Genomic DNA, 10,804 nt, shown 5'->3' on the forward strand with positions numbered 1-10,804 from the left:
GCTTCTGTTTACACCTGGTTCATTTACATCATTTACACAGCAGCTGTCAACACGTGAAACGTGCACTCACTGGACACTGTTAGGTACACCTGGTTAGTAATGGGATGGACCCACTTTTTTACCTTAGTTCTTAATTGCATTGATTTAACAAGGTGCTGGACAACTTCCTCCGAGGTTTTTGTCCATATTGATATGATGGCGTCTGCAAGCACATCCGTGAGGTTTCTGAACGTCAGCGGTGTTACTATTAGCGTTAACGAGCAGTTGAACAGGTGGCTGGTGAGTGTTTATAAACATTTACTTGGATTTCACTCCATATTGCTCCAATCACGTCCAGACTGACCCATTAGGCTAAATTAACTGAACAAAAAGGCTCAACTAAACTTTGGGCAACTTTTAGAATCACGTTATCTGAATACAGCTTCACTCTCAGACTGCAGAGATACATACCATCTCTACTTTTAAGGTTAGTCTTCAAACTTGTAGCCTAACCTTGATGGCATGATAAAGTAACCTTGAACCATCCTTTATTTATGCTGCTTTGGCCTCAGGCTCCTGTGAGATTTACCATCATTCACCGAGTCATCCCCATGCATTTATATGCCAGTATTTCTTTGCCATAATTTTGTCTGCTCTCCCTATAGTTGGTGTATGGGTACACTCATATACTCATCTTTTCTGTTGTCTCCTCTCTCTCACCTCCACAGCAGTGGGAGCTGATTGTCGAACAAGCCTGGTTCTGCTGAGGTCTCTTCCTGTTAAAAAGGAGTTCTTCATTCCCACCTTTTGCCATGACTCACTCATAGGGAACTTTGTGATCATTGGGATTCTCTTTGTAGCATTGTATGGCAAATTTATATTGTAAGCTTTACCTTGCAATATAAAACGCTTGTGCTTGTTATAGATGCAAAATAATACATGTTCATGCTTTAAAAGATGATAGGAGGTGGTTGGATCGGCTGCACCTATTCCCAAAATTCCAGGAATTATCTTGGAATTATTATAATATAGGTTAACTCCATCCATCCATTGTAATATGACACTATGCTTTTTTTTTTTAACCCTGATATTTTTACATTACTTTTTTTTTTCTTCCACAGATGGGTGAGGACCTGTTGGGTTCTTTGTGTCCTCTTTTGCAATAAAAATTGAAACATCCGGTCTCAGGATGATGGTGAAAAACTAGCTCATGCATTTATTACTTCTCAGATGTTATATGATTTATATTTATTATAATTTAAATCTACTACATATATTCTTCTCACATTGGCTTCACTTGATTTCTTTCCCTGTTAAATTCAGAATTAAATTTAAAATCCTTTTCCTCAGATACAATGTGTTGAATATTCAGGTCCGATCTTATCTTAAAGAACTCACAGCACTGTTTCACCCCAACAGAGCACTTTGCTCTCAGACTGCTGGCTAACTTGTAGTTCCTAGGGCATTTAAAGTAAAATGGCAGGCAGAGCCTTTAGCTTTCACTCAATCTTATTTTATTTTGATACTGCGCCCCTTCATACATTAGTGCACTTCAGAGTGCTTTTCTTTGAACTGACAGTTATAAGCTGGTAATAAGAAAGAGCAAACTTGGCAAAACAAAACAATTAAAGATTAAAAGCCAACATGAAATAAGAAAATATATAAGAAAATCTGCAATCATCAATAAACTAAAAGTAATTTAATAATGTGTTGCTGGAAAAAATAAAAGACGAAAGGATTAAACAAGTGGTAAAATTAAGAAATCCTGCAAATGGATTAAGAAGAGAAATCGTTAAAAAAAATCTGCAAAAATTAAAAAATTAAAAATAATTGGAAAAAATGAGTTAAAAATATGAAACAAAGTTGAAAATATTTTAATATAGTGATGCTGGATAAAATTGATTCAGACTGACAAAAAGCCAGAAAATAATAATTTAAATATAAACCTGACAGAAATGAGAAGGTAAAAGTGATATATATAACAGGGGTGTTAAACATCTGGCCCAGATGTTCAAACCAGCCCACCAAAGGCTCCAAAAAATGAAAACTGCAAAAGAGGGCATAAAGACTGGACTGTACAGTGCATTCTCATTTTTTTGCATGTCCGCTGCCACACCAAAATAAGGAATAGGACATTAAATGGCAGAAATAAAGACATAAAGGTGGTTTTCAATATTATTAATGCTACATAAAATAACAGAACCTACTTCCTGTTTTTCACTTTTTACCATAGAATTTCCTGTTTTGTAAACAGTACAATACATTTTTTTATAAATTCACAGAAAATGTATTAGTCAGGGTAAAGAGCTGCCAGTACCTTTTCTGTAATAGTTTGCATTTATTCACAAAGTCCTTTTTCTTACATTGTAAGCGCAGGGAGCTGTGTTGGAGAGTTTCTTTGAATCAGCTTCTTTGCTACAGCAGCATTTCTTTCTAAGGTAGAAAACTGGACATTTTTCTCAAGACATCTCAGAGCTTAAACATGTAGTTAAACTTCTTTACACTGTAGGAAAGGGGAACAATCTGGAGGTGGTTTCTTTTTCCATGGGTAATTAGGCCAAACTTTTACTTGTCCATCTCACTAAACACAAAACTCGGTCGTGCAAAACCACGGTGTAAAATTAATTTGAGCCAGGGTGACGATGAAGGTTTTCTGTTTATACATCTATAGATTTCAACACGTTCAGGTTCTCCTGCAGGCTGGTCCGTGGCTGGTGGTAGTTGGTGGTTGCATACAATGACTATGTGTGTGTGTGCACAGGGAACATTCACACTTACTCTGTTAAGTAGACAAGCTAATTTCATTCCAAGGTTGCAAGACTGACAGAGACAAATGCACACACAATCATGTGGCACCTAAAAGCAGACTGACTAACTGCTTCAGTAATGTTTTGTCTAACACACCCAATTTACATAATTAGACTGGAATATGCTAAAGAGCAGAGCCTTAATGCTGTCTGCTTGTAACTGTGACAATGAATAAGGGACACCCTGTTGGTGTCAGGCAGACAGAGAGACAGACAGACCACATGCAGGGCCACGACCTTTTCGTCAAAATACATCTTTTCCATCCCTTTCAAACTCTTCCTTATTCCTCTTTGTGCCACTACTCTTCGTCTTCATCCCTTTTCTTTGCCATGGCCACCATACTCTTCTTCTTCCTCCTATATTTCTGCCACATCTTTCCCGTCTCTCCCATGCTGCTTTGGTTCTTATCCACTCACTATCCCCCACCCAACATCACCACCCCCGCACACACATACACAGATATCCACCAAACACTCCGGCTTTCCCTTCTGACATTGATAAATGGAGACTTGCAGAGATGACAGCATCATTACTCATGTTCAGCAGCGACACCACCTAGGACAGAAAAAAAAACCGAGCGTAAGAGGGAGGATGAAGGACAGGATGGGAGGGAGATGGTGAGTGAAGGGGGTGGAGAAGAGAGGTTGCAGTTGGAGGTGTTTGCTACAAATGTTAACATCTCCAGAGAGCACCATGTTGAGCTGTTCATTACTGATGTGAAAAGCAGAATAACTGTGAACTGTAGCATCTGAGTGGTTGAAAGTAATCAGTTACAGACATCAATCAAATAAAGCTGCAAGAAACTAATATGTTCTTTGTCAAGAACTCTTTTAATTGGTCACTTAGTGTATAAATCTCAACAGTAAAGCATCTGTCAGATATCAACAGACATCAAAACAAACTTTTTAATATGAATTTTTAATAAGAACTATGTCTAAAAGCTGGATTTTTTTACCTTATCATCTTCAGCTCTAGTAGAGTGGCTTTGCATGATTTGCAGTTCAAAGTAATGCAGTTTATTTCAAACTCGTCCTTGGTGTGGCCTCACGTCCTACTTTGTATGAAAGAAGCTGATTTTCTCCTCCTTTATTAGGCTAACTTGCTGATTGGCTGCCCGTTATAGAAGTATAAACAGCAGGTAGGCGGAGCTTCACAGTTAGAGTTGTATGCCTGAAATGACCATATTAGGGATTTCCTCTATGGATTTGTGTACAAATCCACTCACCAGCCAGGGCCTGTCTGTTTCGAGTCTTGATGTTCTTCCTGTGTGGTTTTCTCTCCTGATATTCTGCTTTACTTTTTGCTAGTGTCCTTGCAGCATGAAATGATACCTGCAGCCCTTTGAGTTGGAACAGGTAGTCCAGCTCTTCCAGGATAGCACATCTATACTTACCAGGAAGGTCCCCGGTAGGTGGAGCTAAGATGTAAGGAGAGGAATTTAGAATCTGGAAAATACAAATGGTGGTAGGGCTTCCCCATCATGTTTTTTTTATAAGTGTCTCTTTTTATTGTGTTATTCTCATTAATCCACCTTTCTCATATCACACTGTGCACATGCCCGATTCCTTTTATTGCATCTCAGTCACTCCCACCTGAGACGAGGAGGAGGAGCTGAGGAGGCGAGGAAGAAGCACGAGGAAGAAGCACGAGGAGAGAAGCGAAGGCAGCAGACGTTCAACAAGATGAGACATCCTCATTTTAAAGTGATGTCATTTAACTTTGACTAGTGCTAGATTTTATGATGTAACAGTGCTCAGTGCACTATATTTAAATTTAAAGCCATCTTAATTAAATTCACAAAAAGATTGTGCAACATGGAAAAATATTATGATTTGTTTGTTTTGTGAAAAGAAATTTTAAGAGTCGTCCTCCTTCGGTGGGTTGTACATTCCAGCTGTGCGCTTTACATCTTTTTCTCACTGAAGGTAAAAATACTTTTGCAAAGGATACACCAGAGCATCCTCCTGCACCCATCTTTCCTCTTTCATCTATGGGCATTTTAGGAGTTGAGACAACCGTCAGCACAACACACTGAGATTGATTTCTGGGTCACAGGCAGGAGGAGGAAGGACAGAGGAGACGAGGAGGCCAACTCAGAGAAGTGAGAAAAGCCTTTTGTCTCTTATTTTTTGATTCTACACACTTGCAATAGAGCAAAAAGTTCTCATGCCAGCACAAAATACCAAAGAAAGTGCCCACTTATTCGCAGGTCACACAAAAACAAAGAAGCAATAAAGAAATCATTTAAATGCCTCACTTTTTGTGGGAAAGTGTGGGGGTGTCAGCTTTGTTTTTGTGTTCAATGTCCATCAAAAAAACCAAAACAAACCAACTATATTTCAGATGGGTTCATTTCACCGAGCAGAAATACTCAGCCAGTAACCTCTGAATGAGCTTGCAACAGCTTCTCTAAACATTTACAGATTCATCCTCAGGCTGAGATTCAGGAAGTTTATTCATGTTGAAATTGTTGCTGCCCACCCTTTTGATACAAAAAGCACACAAAGGTCGAGAGTGAGTTTGTGGCTGGCTGATTGAATGCATTGTCTGGATGGGTTTTTTCACAGCATCAGGATAAAGAGAAAAACAGGTCAGGGGTGTCAAAGTGAGCTCAATAACAGTAGAAGAGCAACAGTAAGATAAATACTATCACATGTTTTCTTTTATGGCCAGTTAAGCATCCAAAATATGTCAGAAAAATAACTGAACTGCATGATTCAAGTAACAGCTAACTACATTTTAAAATATACTTTTATTCTAACAGGACATTATACAATAAATCTTTTTTCCCCCCAGAGCTGTTTCACCGTCACCCACATTTTAGTTTCACAGATAATCTTCTATTACACATTTAATATGTATGCCATCTAGTTCAAGTGGATTTAACTCATACTTAATTTAGTCATTTTTCCATCCTCAACACACATACTTAAAGCCTGCTTAGAATAAGTATGTACTATGGATTAGAGGCGCACTGTTAATTTAAGGTCTTCACACAATAAGAAGTGAAAAGAAGTGTCTGTATTGGGGGGTCCATTTTCCAAAAAGCTAAGACGCTGGGTCAGATACAAAGAAGACTTCAATAATGTGCAAAACCCATCAAAAAGACATCTAAATGGCGCGTACCAGTCAAGGTTAACATCTGTTTAAAAAGCAGCATATACCTTTTTAAAAATACTTTTTATTTGGCTGTGAAATGGTAAATAGTTCTATATTTTGGTTTCTGTTTGTTTTTTTATTGAAGTTCTAGTTTTTTAATTTTTGTTGTACCGACTTTTGGAATTCTGTTTTGGCTGCCCCTCCCCGAGCCTGGTTCTGCCGGAGATTTCTTCCTGTTAAAAGGGCATTTTTCCTTCCCACTGTCGCCAAAGTGCTTGCTCATAGGGCAGGGGTGGGCAATTCCAGGCCCCGAGGGCCGGTGTCCTACAGGTTTTAGATCTCACCTTGGGTCAACACACCTGAATCACATGGTTAGTTCGTTACCAGGCCTCTGGAGAACTGCAGGAGCTAATTTAGCCATTTAAATCAGCAGTGTTGGTTCAAGGACACATCTAAAACCTGCAGGGACACCGGCCCTCAAGGCCTGGAGTTGCCCACCCCTGTCATAGGGGGTCATAAGATTGTTGGGTTCTTCTTATTGTTGTAGGGTCTACCTTAAAATATAAAGTGCCTTGAGGTGACCGTTGTTGTGATTTGGCGCTGTATAAATAAAACTGAATTGAAGTATCATGGGAGTAATGTTTGACTTTAGCTCTTGCTGTATTATTCGAGTCCTGGTTCCTGTTGTAAGATATCTTCGAGTCCAAAAAGAACCTTTTAAGCTTGATGTCATGAGCATTAATGACCGCACCCCAAATACAGCTCAAAACTTAGAAGATACCGCCATGTTTGAGCAATTGTCTCGTAAATATTTGGACAGGGACACAGTTTTTGTGACTTTGTCTCTGCACATCACCGCAGTAGATTTTAAAACAAACAATCAAGCTGTGATTGAAGTGCAGACTTTCAGCTTTAATTCAAGGGCTTTGAATAAAGTATTGTGTTAACTGTTTAGGAATTACAGCCCTCTTTATATGTAGTCCCTCATTTTCAGAGGTTCCACAGCAGACATGGAGACATAAGTAGATAAGTGAGTGATAAACACTTTGATGGCCAGTTGAGACCTGCTCCGTTGTTATTCTATGACAAATCAAGCAGATTAAAGATCTAGAGTTAATTCCAAGTGTCTAACTTGCATTTGGTAGCTTGTTTGGTAGATTTGGTTGATTTAAAATGCTCTGTGGTTGTGTACAGAGGCAAAATTACAACAACAACAAAAGTAAGATTAAGTTACAAAGTGTTTTGGGTGTTTGGAGGAGGTTATTCATCACAAAGTTAGAGTCACGTTATTTCTTCTTGCATTTGAAGTTTATTCATTGTGTTCCTTCCCCCTGCCTCAGCTATCTGTTAGTGTCTGTTTCCTGCCTCTGCTGTCATGTTCAGTGTGAAGTCTTCTTGTTTCTGCCCTCTTTACTTTGGAGGTTGCTTTTTGCTGTTTGTTTTTCTTGTTCCAGTTTGAGTAATGAAAATGCTGATTACAGCATTTAGGTGTGTACTGCAAAGGGTGGAAATACTTCAGTTTTCGGTGCATGGTCTTTTGCTTACTGTGTCTAAGTTAGTTTGGGCCTGTATACGTTTAGTATAGTGGAGAAATCCAAGGATTAAAAAATGAAAATTCTTTATGAGATGATGAGAGATGAGATAGCCTTTATTTGTCAGTTGCAGGTCTTTTGCCCAGGGAGTATAAATGTCTGCACTTCTTTTTATGTTAGATTTCTAAAGATGTAGGTAAAAAGCACCTAATCTCTTTCTTGGTTAGATTAACAAAGTGCAATTTCATTATTGCGCAGGGGAGGTGGTAAAAGGCCTCATGAACTCTCACAAATGTCTTCATCGGTCCTCAAAAATCGTCAGCGGCGCAGACAGCGAGTTAATTACAGCGCGTTTCCTCCTGTAGCCAAACGCTTCCAGACACACACCGTCAGCCTTGTGCACACTCCAGAGGCACTGTTATGGGCTCTAATCACAACGACAAATGAAGTGTCACAAAGAGTGGGAGATGAGTTAGAAGAATCATTCACTCTCTCCCCTCTCTGAGAGTAATAAGATGAAGAAATGTAGCCGGAGAAGTGTGGAGTGGAAAGACATATGGAGGGGAAGAAGGGAACAGGGGAAGGGATGGTGCAGAGCGAGAGAGAGAAAAGTGTGCGTGTCAAGTTGATAAATGTGGTAGCAGAAGACATTGTGGCGGTGGAGGAGTAGGAGGCCACCAGATAACAGCAGAGCAAGGCCCAAGCTGTCTCACACCGTGAATAAAGCACCCCTCTGTCGCACACGCAAACACACACAGATTTCTAATTACCTTCAGATGACTTTATCATTGTTTCATTGAGTTATTTAAATGAAAAACGTCGCACTGTGCAAAAGTGTTCTCTACGCCGCCCCAGCATGTTCAGGGTGTATAAATATATACGTGTACTTAATCTCATGCTTAGTGAAGTGTCCACTCGCTCAGCTTTAAAGTAGCGCAGAAGTAGTCTGCTTGTTGGCAAATAGGCAACAAATTACGTGGCGGTGAGCGATGATAGGGCAATGATAGGTTTCGCCTCTTTTATATTCATTTGGTGTCCTCTAGTGGCTGAAATGGGAAGTGGCTCCCTTGTACGTTTGTCCACTTTGCCAACCTTTTGCACAGGACATTTATGTCACATCAGATTTTATCTGAAGCTTATCGCTGGAATGTTGCTGCCTTTCATGCTGTGCTGAGAAATTTTACGCACAAACATGTATTTACGTGTTGCTTAACCGTTTTTTTCTTCTTCAAACAAACAAACAAACAAACACTGTTTTGGTGGCTTTTACTGAATCTCCTTACTTCCGGTAACATAAGAAAAAACTGTGGTTTGGTGCTGTACTCAATGATGACTGGATATTTCTGTTGTCTTTGCGTTTATGTAAATAATTGTCCTTCTTTACTGTGTCTGAACTAAATTTATTTTATTAAATTTATTTTATTAAAAACAACTTCAGACCTAAAAAAATATGGATGCGTTTATTTGTATTGCACTTTTTTAAAAACAGACAGTTACAACTTGTTTGGATAAAACGTGTGTTAATAAGTGCACATATCCCAATGTGCCAACACACTTATGTTCCTTCATACATATCAGGGGTAGGCAACTCCAGGCCTCGAGTGCTGGTGTCCTGCAGGTTTTAGATGTGTACTTGAGCCAACACAGCTGATTCAAATAGCTAAATTACCTCCTCAGCATGTCTTGAATTTCTCCAGAGGCCTGGTAATCAACTAATCATCTGATTCAGGTGTGTTGACCCAGGGTGTTATCTAAAACATGCAGGACACCGGCAGTTGAGGCCTGGAGTTGCCTACCCATACAACAACATAAGCCAGGTGAGGGCTTTGCAGCTTATAGATGATGAAAAGAGTGGGGTAAACATGCACAAGGTGTGGCGGTGACAGAGAACAGATAGCAATATGTGATTCATTTAACTCTGGAAGAGCTTTGTAGGTCACAGTGCTTTTGCCTTTGCTCTAAACCAGGGGTGTCCAACTCCAAGCCTCAAGGTCAGCTGTGTTGGATCAAGGACACATCTAAAACCTGCAGGATACCGGCCCTTGAGGCCTGGAGTTGTACACCCCTGATCTAAAGCATTAACTATGCAACACACCAACCAACATACGTGACAAAAATTTTAAACTGCCAAAGCAAAAACAGGAAGGAAGCAACACTTTGTGTACCATTCAGCAACTGCCTTCTACAGGTTGAGTCAAATCCTCAAAGAGACAAAAATCAGAACTCAAAATCACAAAAAAGTTTTTATTGATCTAAAAACAACAACAAACACCAGTCAAGGACTTGGGCTTGCCAAGAGCTAACATACTAGTCCAATTTCCCAGCTCTGTTGAATACTGTACTTTTTGTCTTGTAAGTTGCCAAAACATTTGGAAAATATTTACATTTTCGTTACATATCTCAGTTATGGGTGGCTGCAGCTCGGGTGGCGGCGAAGATCATCTATATATTGTAAAGTCACTGGATCAATCCCTGACTCTTCTTTCTGTATCAAAGTCTCCTCGGGCAATATTCTGAACCCCAAGGTACCTGTGATATGTGTGCTGAGGTCTAGATAAAAGCCCTGCATGAATCTGTGTGTGAATGGGTGAATGAAAACTTGTACTAGAAAGTGCTTTGGGGGCTTTTGGGGGGTAATTTTAGCACATATTTTAAATGACTGTGAAAGTCAAGGATAAATGTAGTTACAGAAACAAAAGAAGAAAACTTTTTAATTAATTTGTCTTCTTTCGGTAACATGGGATACAGGGTTGCTCTTTAGAGTGACACCTTCAATCTAATTGGGCAAGAATGGAAAAATACAAAATATATAAAAGAGCGCTGACTTTTGGTGTAGCTGTCACGCTACTCTTCCTTTTCCAGACTAAATATGTTTTGGTAACAGGGTTGCACATGTGGTGTGGGACACAACTTGCAGTATAATTTCCGTTCTTTAAAATATGTTGATGTTAAACAACAGTTTAATAGCTATCAGAGACATGCCAACAAAATCAAAACAAAAAAATTGGATTTATAAATGTTATATTCAAATACTGCAACCATTTGAACTACTGTCAAACCTGTTGGCCATCAGTGTTGGTCAAGTTACTTGAAAAAAGTAATCAGTAACTAATTACTGATTACTTCCCCCAAAAGTAATCCCATTACTTTACTGATTACTTATTTTCAAAAGTAATTAATTACTTAGTTACTTAGTTACTTTTTAAAAACACGATTTACAAACTGAATAGGTGATAAAGCGATAGATCTGTCAGCCCAGTTCTACTTTTTCTGCATAATCCATCATACAAAATGTAATCAAATGGAAAAGTCTCTTTTTAAAACGTGTTTTATTAGTTTGAATCTTTTAACTTTATGCATCAAGCAAAAATTTAATTATATGTAAC

Source organism: Maylandia zebra, linkage group LG6, assembly GCF_041146795.1.
Source record: "Maylandia zebra isolate NMK-2024a linkage group LG6, Mzebra_GT3a, whole genome shotgun sequence".
In the NCBI taxonomy this organism is placed as follows: Eukaryota; Metazoa; Chordata; class Actinopteri; order Cichliformes; family Cichlidae; genus Maylandia; species Maylandia zebra.